Source organism: Podarcis vaucheri (genome assembly GCF_965113315.1).
Source record: "Podarcis vaucheri genome assembly, chromosome: 8".
Taxonomy (NCBI): Eukaryota; Metazoa; Chordata; class Lepidosauria; order Squamata; family Lacertidae; genus Podarcis; species Podarcis vaucheri.
The window spans coordinates 5,103,630-5,112,697 of NC_138766.1; the positions used below are offsets into that span (position 1 = coordinate 5,103,630).

Here is a 9,068-nt window from a genome sequence, read left to right on the forward strand (position 1 = left end):
TACAAGTTAAAATCACATCACTAACCAATTACTATTTTCTGTGGTGGAATTAGCTAATCAGATGAGCCACAAGCGCACACACGAGAAAAAGCGCAAACGGAGAACCATGCAGTCATTGAGCAACCAGCTGAGTAGGAGCTACCTGTGACTAATGCACAGAGGGCTGCTTGACTTAGGAATACAAGGAAAAGACATTGTGTGCAGCCTCCAAGGGACGTAGTTAAAGCCAAACACATATTGGGAGGAGGATGGCAGAACACATATATGAGCTAGATAAAATAGGGAATCAGAGTGGCAACATTAGGGCCTTCAGGTTGCTATGTAGTCAAGTTGCTTCTACTTCTAGAATTGGGGAGCATTGCAAGTTCATGACAGAAGCTACATCAGCTATGAAAGAATCTAATGTTGCCTTTGAGAGGCCAATTGCCACTGCAGTTTCTGGAGAAAACAGGAGAAGCAGTGCAGGTCAAGCCAGTTGCACAACCACAAATGTAGCAGCATATGCGTTACCTGGGACACCAGAACTTACAAGACAACTGTCAGGGCCTTCATCCACCCCTGCTTCCACTAGAGCCTATTTAGTAAGTGTATCTGGTAAGATCCTCAAGATCTAATCTCCCTGGTAAACTTGCAGAGGAGTAAATGGGGTGGAGGAGAAAAGACAACCCAAAGGATTGGAGGAAAGCCACTTTTCAAAAGGTTTGGGTTTTTTCATTGCAACTATGTATAAGTTAAAGAAAGAAAGATACTAGTGAAAACTATGGTTGAAAAGTTACCTAAAACTGGAATGTAAAAAAGCTAAAATCGATAAAATAACTGTTACCCAGTCAAACACTTGAATTTTTACACTTAATATTAAGATATTTACTGTTAATACCAGGGGAGACTGTTAAAATACTTATGCTATGGAGAAAATTGCATCTCTAACAAGAGTCAGAGAACTATCATTAATCAGCAGGAAGAGCAAAAAGTTCCCTTATTTAGGTCATTTTCATTAAATCTTTCGGAAGCACATGGAAGATTACTACAATTACAATTTCTACAGCATGGTTCTGCACGCAGTGGTGGACACAAAAGGAAAGTTGTTTGTTTGTTTGTTTGTTTGTTTGTTTATAGGAGACAAAGTCTTTGCTTGCTTGCCCTCCGTCCCTTTAATAAAAAGGGAGAGATTGGTGGGGTGGAGTTTTTTGGGGGGAGGGGGCTTCTGTGTGGGGGTGGGAAATGGAGGGGAGAAGATTTAACTGGTTGCCTTCTGCTGAAATGAGAAGTTGGGTACTGTGTGAGGATGGTATGGAGGGTGTTTGCTGGTAAGCAGTGCAAGCAAATGCATGTCTACTCACAAGCAAGCTCTACTGGATTCAATGAGGCTTACTACCAGGAAAGTAGAAGTTTAGATGAACTCAGTGGGGCTTATGCATGCATAGATTCCGCTTAGACCTCCGAGTGGGGAAGTAGATGCAACTTGCCTTGTAAATCAGCTGAACTATTCTTAAATTCTTAAATATTTAAAATATTATATGGAAGTTTATTAATATTTTTATGAAATCTCACACCTCCTTACACTGTAAAGCCCTCAGCTGCCATGGGGAGGTGCAGCAAAGCTTTCCACCACCCCAGGGAAGCGCAGTGCACCCTCTGCCATCTCAGAAAGGCGCGACGGTGGCCCTCAACTACTGTGGGGATGCCCGGTGAGGCCCTCCTCTGTCACGGGGATGCCTGCAAAGTCCTCCACTTCCACAGGGAGGTGTGGTGAGGCCCTCCACCACCATGAATAGGCATGGTGAGGCCCTCCTCTGTCACGGGGATGCCCAGCAAAGACCCCCACTTCCATGCGGAGGCGCCCTTCTCCCTGCAGGGAGGTCCGGCAAGGCCCTCCGCTGCCGCAGATATACCGTATTTTTTGCACCATAACACTCACTTTTTTCCTCCTAGAAAGTAAGGGGAAATGTCTGTGCGTGTTATGGAGGGAATGCCTACGGATTTTCCTCCTCTAAAAACTACATACGTGTTATGGTCGGGTGCGTGTTATAGAGCGAAAAATACAGTATATCATGATATATCGAGATATTGTGATGTTTAGTTGGCACTATATTGTGATATTGAAAACCAGATATCGCGCAGCCCTAATGGCATGTACCGTATTTTTCGCTCTATTGGACGCACCGGACCACAGGACGCACCTAGTTTTTAGAGGGGGAAATCAAGGAAAAAAATATTATCCCTCCCCCCAGCCCCAAAGAGCAACGGACAGGCTGTGAGCAGCCTGTCTGCTTTTCCCAGAGCTTCTTGGGGCTGCGGGGGAAGCCCGGGTTCCCCCACCAGCCCCAAAGAGCAAAGAAGCCAAGACAGCGCACGGGATCCATAGCCGCGCAACCTCTCCAGCCAGGAGCTAAACCTCTCCAGCGCGGCTAAAGAAGAAGACAAGGCAGTCCAGGGCAGGCACTCACTGCCCTGGCTTCCTCTTTAGCCTTGCACAGCATCTTTAGTCTTGCACAATGGGATGGATTGTGCCCGCTGTCCACCGGGGCTGGACTAGATGACTCCTGGGGTTCCCTTCCAACCTTGCAATTCTATGACCTCGGAAGGTGTTTGGGGTCTCCACCACTGGAGGCTTTTAAGCAGTGGTTGGGGGACCATCTGCCTGGCGTTCTTTAGCTGTGATTCCTACATTGTGAGGGGGCTGGGCTAGATGACCCTCAGGTGGCCCTCCCAACTCTATACAGTCCTACAGTTCTGCAGCAGGAGATCCACAGCCACTTAGAATCATAGAATCATAGAATTGGAATAGACCACAAGGGCCATAGAGTCCAACCCCCTGCCGAGCAGGAAACACCATCAGAGCACTTCACACAATGCCCGCACCATCAGAGCACTTCACACAATGCCCGCACCATCAGAGCACTTCACACAATGCCCACCATCAGAGCACTTCACACAATGCCCACTCCCAATTTTCATCTGAGAGACATGTGGCTTCAGTGTCTAGGTAGGTACCCCCCTACTTGCCACACTTCCCCCACCTCACTTAAGCTGAGGGAATTCCTGCCCAGAGAAGCTCCCAGGTGAGGCAAGGGTTAAGATCTACCTCTGGTAGATCTCTTGCGGCTGGAGAGGTTGTGCAAGGCTTTTCTAGAGGAGGGAGAGGGACTGACTGGCGGCGTCAGTCCCTTCTCCCTCTTGGGGAAAAGCCCGCAAGAGCCGCGCGAAGCTTGTGTGGGGCTCTTGAGGGCTTTTCCTGCCTGCCTCCCTGCATTCGCTCTATAGGACGCACAGACTTTTCCCCTTAGTTTTTAAGACGGGAAAAGTGCGTCCTATGGTGCGAAAAATACGGTAATGCACATCTCTGCTTTCAGGCAGAGGGAGCTGGGGTTTGTTCACAGACAGCTTTTCTGGGTTATGTGGCCAGCATGACTAAACGTCTTCTAAACTTCTGGCACACAGAACATCATGACAAGTGCTTAAAAATAAAGACTTTGCTTGAATAATTTTTACAAAATGTACAGTGGTACCTCCCAAGATGAATGCCTCGCAAGACGAAAAACGCGCAAGACGAAAGTGTTTTCCATTTTTTGAGTTGTTCCGCAAGATGAATTTCCCTATGGGCTTGCTTCGCAAGACGAAACATCTTGCGAGTTCTTGCGAGTTCGTTTCCTTTTTCTTAAAGCCACTAAGCCGTTAATAGCCACTAAGCCGCTAATAGCCGTGCTTCGCAAGACGAAAAAACCGCAAGACGAAGAGACTCGCGGAACAGATTAATTTCGTCTTGCGAGGCCCCACTGTAGTTGGCTATTGATATTTACCTATCAAATTTTTTAAAAGAATGTAGTATTTTTCATATATATTCATATATTGGGTTTGTTTTCTTTACACATTTTTGTCCCTTTTTTCTTTTTGTCCCTTTTTCTTTGTACCACTTTATTTCTTTATAATTGAAAGCTTTTCAATAAAATATTAATACTAAAAAGCCCTTCATCTTCTGAGTAAGGCTGGCAGTCATAGTTCATAATCAGTAAGCAGCAAATGAACTTTAAAAACTATGTGCTAGCTATTTCATCATAGGAGGTGGGTGGAATTAGAAGTCTGCTTATGCCAAATATTCCTGAGCAAAACTTCCGCCTGGATATCAGATATATGCAGGCATATGACTTTGTGGAACATTCTATGTGCTCAGAGATCTTCTTTTTAAAAAATTACAGGTTTATTATTTTTTGAAACAGGCTCTGGATCAAAGTCTGATTAAGGGGAAAATCACATTCATATTTTTAAGAACTTAATATCACTTCACTTAATACACATTACTACTCTTCACTTTTCCAGCTTTGAAATATTCTATCACAATGCCCCTTCCAGCTAGCACAAGAGAAAACACGTCTACACTATGTGTGGTATTTGACTAATTTAGGACTATTTATTTCAGTGGGTGTACTCTGAATATGACTTAAGTTGGATACTACAGTAATCTATTCTGGATACTGGACCACAATGCCCTGCAACTAGACTTGAATGCAATTCCATCACAACATGATTGGTGCTGGCTTCACTGTAAGCCTAGAAGTATGAAGGACTCTTTTCTTCATTGCTTGCTTATCTGCTCCATTACCTTTTCTTCCTTCATCTCTGATGTTCAGTGACACTGACATGGCTGAGGGCTTGGGAATGATGCGCTTTATTTCAGTTGTGGCATTCTCTTTCTTCCCTCCTTCAAAAGGGTGTTTCATATAGGTAAGTAACAGCTCATATACATGGGCTTTCTGAAGGAAACATACTATAAAGTTCTGTGAAATTGACACAGCTACCCACCTAACTTGCCAGTTCCATCAGAGTGAAGAGACATGGCAGTTGACCACAATCATAAGGAAGCAGCAGGAAGCAGGTAAGGGAGCAACATCAATCCTGTCAATATTGATCAAATATTAACTTCCCTACATGAAGTAGACATTTAAAAGATGAGAAGCACTATTTTCAAACATGGATATAAAGAAAGTGGCAGACAGAGGATTAAAAATGCATCTATTTACATTCACTAAGTTTTACAGTGTAACACAGTAAGGCTGAAATACAATCCTAAATCCTTCTTACTATATGGACAACAATCATTTAGAAAATGTTATATAACTTCATGTTAAGTCCTATTTCTGTCTTTCACAAATGAATACCAGTAGCGCAAGAAAAAACATCAAATGTGCTTTTTTAAATGGGCTCATTTAAACCCCAATGGCAGTAGTAGAAATTATCAGCATTCAGCTTGCAAATACAGGCGTACTTCATTTTACTGAGCTCCTTTAGGAGGACGTGGGTGCAGCTGCAGGCAGCCTGTCTGCTTCCAGGAGAAGGAAGTCCTCTCTCTGCTGCCACCACCCCTCTTCTGGCCACAGGAGTGGCACTGGCTAGGGCTGGAGCAGAAAAGGAAAAAATGCACTTTATTGTGATATGTATTTGTTTTATTGTGGTGGTCTGCAACTGAACCCACAATATCTCCAAGGTGTGCCTGTACTGCTGTACTGTTCTTCACTGTGTTAGGAACTTCTCTAGGGAAAGGGAAATTTTCTAATCCTTGGAATTTAGTGAACTATAAAAATATAAATTTATAACTTTTTTAGATCCTATATTCCTTTTACCACCACAGGTTTCTTTTCACTTGTTTCTAATGGAAGTCTCAAATTGTAAGATACAGAACAAAATATGCATTACTTCCTGTTCAGAGATTTATTACTCTGCTGTGGTAGGATATTCTGCATATGCTCAGGAAAAAAGTGCTTAATTCCTAAAAGAGAGACAAACATCAGGGCTCCAGAGTGCCTGAAACCTATGCCATCCATCCGGAAATGCTACTTAATTTGGTATGTTGGGACATAATGCAGTTGACTACTTGGCCTCTTAAGGCTACGTCCCTTGTGCAAACTCATCATAGATCTATTCATCACCTTCTAATCAATCATTTCCATGTGATTTATGGGGGGGACCCAACAAAAATATGCTTATGGGGGGGGACCCAACAAAAAACAGTAAATTCATTTAAAAGAAGACTAAAACTATGCTGCTGCAGTATCAGAGCTTGAATCCTGGAATATATGGAAACAAATTCCAAAACTGAATCCTAGAACAAGTTAATCTATCAGAGGTAAGCCTATTATTTTACACTAGCATTTAGGGCTACGCAAGTTCTGGTTCAGTTTGGGATAGGGATGGTCACCTTAAGCTACTACAATACCCTAATCCAGAGGTTTTCAACCTTTTTTAGTCCATAGCTCCCTTGACACACTTTCTGTGGCTTCCCTGTGGGGAAACACACTCTAAGCCTCAGAAATCCAGTTATGCCAACCCTTGCTTGCAGAGCTGGGAACCCTTCGCCCCTTTTTGAACACCCCCCCCTCTTGTGGAGTGTTCCCTCAGCTTCCTCTCCTCTCCCCTCTCCTTCAGAGTTCTCTGGGCAGTTGCTGATGCTGCCACCCCCCACCCCACCCCAAAGAGAGATGCCTCCTGGGAAGAAGGTGCCTCCAGCCTTAGCGGCCAGATGGAGACTGGCTGAAGGTGAACATGAGGCCACCATCTTACTCACGTTGGGAGGCAGCAGTGGGCACCGCTGGGCCTGCATGGTGAAAATGCTCCCCTTCAGCGCTGGGCACTCAGCTCCCAGGCAGGCATTGCACACAGCAAGCACAAGAAAGGCCAGCACAGCACCTGCCTGCCTGCCTGCCCGGCCTCCCACTTGCTCATCCATTCCTAGCAGCAAGGACTGGCGGACTGGATCCCCTCACCCTCTTGCCTGCTTATTCCAAGGCCACCCCAGCAACCAGCACCCCCTCCCTTCAGGGATACCAAGAAAAACTCCTCCTTTGAAATCTCAGAGCAGAAAGGAAATACCAAGTATTTTTGACTTTTCTTTTCAATCAATCCCATATAGTCTCAGAATCAATTACGTTCTCCTTTAAATTATAAGATTAAAGAGTTTTCAAAAATATTCCCATAAGCCGCTTCACCCTCTTCTGCAGAGCAGCCACTGCTGCTGCCCTCTCAACTTCCTCATATGAAAGCTGAAGGAGCTCTGCCACAAAAAGCAGCAGCACTTTTTACAGCATACATTTCCATCAACTCAAGTCATATGCTGCTCATTTCACCCATACTTTTATGTTTAAGTATGCCAACAATTTGGGTGTATGACCTGCAATTTAGCATTTGCAACTTTAATTTTTTCAAGCCACTGACGATGCATGTTCACTCAGAACTGAGCCTTGCTCATACTGTAGTTGCTCCCCAGTAACTATGCCTAGGAGTGGCAGCCTACAGATAGGCTTGCAAGGGCAGGTGAACTACTAATACAGTTGTGGATTCGTTTAAAGGGCCAGACTAAACACATGCTTGATTTAAACTAACGGTAAAAAACGCTATCGGCTCAAATCTCGTTTTGAAAACCAATATACCGGTAACCCAAGCCATATACATTAACCAGAGTTTGAAACCAAAATGGCTCTGGCGGCCTTTCAGTCAACTCCTCAAGAAACTCAGTAACGGAAAGGTGGGAAAGTTGGCAAGGACATTAAGCTTCATAAAAGCTTTGGAAATTTTACATTCAAGCCGGTGAGGCCCTTGTTTGTGGCCCGAAGCGGAAGTCTAGTAGGAAGAAGGTGAACTCCAACAGGGCAAGTCCGTCAGGCCCTTGGCGAGACCCCCCAGCCGACACCGCCCTCCCGGCCCCGGGGGAAGGCTACCCGGCTACCCGGTTTACACGCCTGTCCTCCTCTCCAGTTTACTTGGCACGAGAGCACAATAATATCAGCGCAGCAAACGTTGCGGCAGGCAGACCCGAGCAGCGACGAAGTAACTTGAAAGTACTTTTTCCAGCAGCCCCAAGCAAGGTCTGCAAGATCAGAACAAGCGGGCGGGGGGGGGGGAGCAGTCAAAACGGGCCTCTGGAGCCTCCGCCCCCGTCGCCCAGTTCGGCTCCGCAGCGCTAAACCGGGAGGGAGGAAGAGGAGGAGGAGGAGCGCCTGAGCAAACTCCACAGGGGCGTCGTGGGAAGCGCGCAGGAAGCCCTCCGCTCCGCCGGAGCAGCCGGCCAACATGGACGAGTCGCCGCCCGCCCCCCCCAGCCCACTCCGGCCTCCCAGCCCGGGCGCAGAGAGGGCAGGCCCGGCTGCCCGACCGTCCACCCTCCCGACGCCGCTCGCCCGGCGGCCCGGCCCTCCCGCCTGCCCTTGGAGCGGCGCCCGCGCCAGGCCGCCTGCGAGAGGCGGCGGGGCCCAGCAGAGGCCTCCGGATCAAGTCGAGAGGCCCGGCCAGGCCGGTCCCCCCCCCCCGCGCCGCGCCCCAGGCCTGGGCCCGGGCCCCGGGGAGCGCGCGGGGGGAGCGGGGAGCGGCGCCCCCGCCGAGGCGCCCCGGCCCAAGGTCGCGCTTACCTGCCAGGGCCTCTGGCGCCCCGTGCCGAGTCAGGCGGCGGGACCGAGCCGGAATTTGCCCGGAGAGGCGTTACGTAAACCGGCGCCGGCCCCGCCGAGGGGAGGGACAGGGAGGGCTGGGGCGGAGCGCCCTCTCCTCCCACTGCGCAAGCGGGAGGCGGTCAGGTGACGCGACGTCAGGATCCTTCCGCCGGCGCAGTTCGGCTTCGAGGGATGGGACTAGCCTTCCTCTTTTGCCAGAGAATAACATTCCCAGAATGTGTTTGGGTGTGGGGGGGGGGGGTCACAGCGACACGCTGTTATAGAATATTTGGCTTTAAGACTTAAAACATTTACGATTCACCATGAAGCGTGCGTCTGTGTCGTCTGTGTCACATAAGAAATAAATACATTTTATACTCCTGTACTGTATATTCTACTCTCCTTGCACTCCCACTTTCCTTGATTTTTTTCAGCCCCAACCCTCTTCCTTTGCAGGTTGGATTATTGATCGAATAATTATTTAAAATGGTTTATGAACTACTTAATAGTTTAAAAAAGATATTCATGTGATGAACAATATTTAAAAAACCAGTATCAGTGAAACAAAAATACCACCTAAAGCCACTAAAACAGCAGTATAGAAGCAAATTAAACAAATTTTTGAGAGATTCAAGCGCATAAAGCAGAATC

General features: G+C 47.1%; 1 protein-coding gene across 6 annotated transcripts in view; it reads right to left on the reverse strand.

Annotated features, from left to right (window-relative positions):
- KIAA0232 overlaps positions 1 to 8,544 on the reverse strand; it is a 55,996-nt gene extending 47,452 nt beyond the window's left edge. For 3 of the 6 annotated variants that reach the window (XM_082234178.1, XM_082234176.1, XM_082234173.1), the window contains exon 1: positions 8,397 to 8,544. The gene's annotated coding sequence lies outside the window, so the exon portion shown is untranslated. Of the gene's footprint in view, positions 1 to 4,800; positions 4,894 to 5,263; positions 5,394 to 8,396 lie in introns of those variants that run through there. The other 3 variants (XM_082234177.1, XM_082234174.1, XM_082234175.1) reach the window with 2 other exon arrangements.
- Between the last annotated feature and the right edge of the window lie 524 nt (positions 8,545 to 9,068).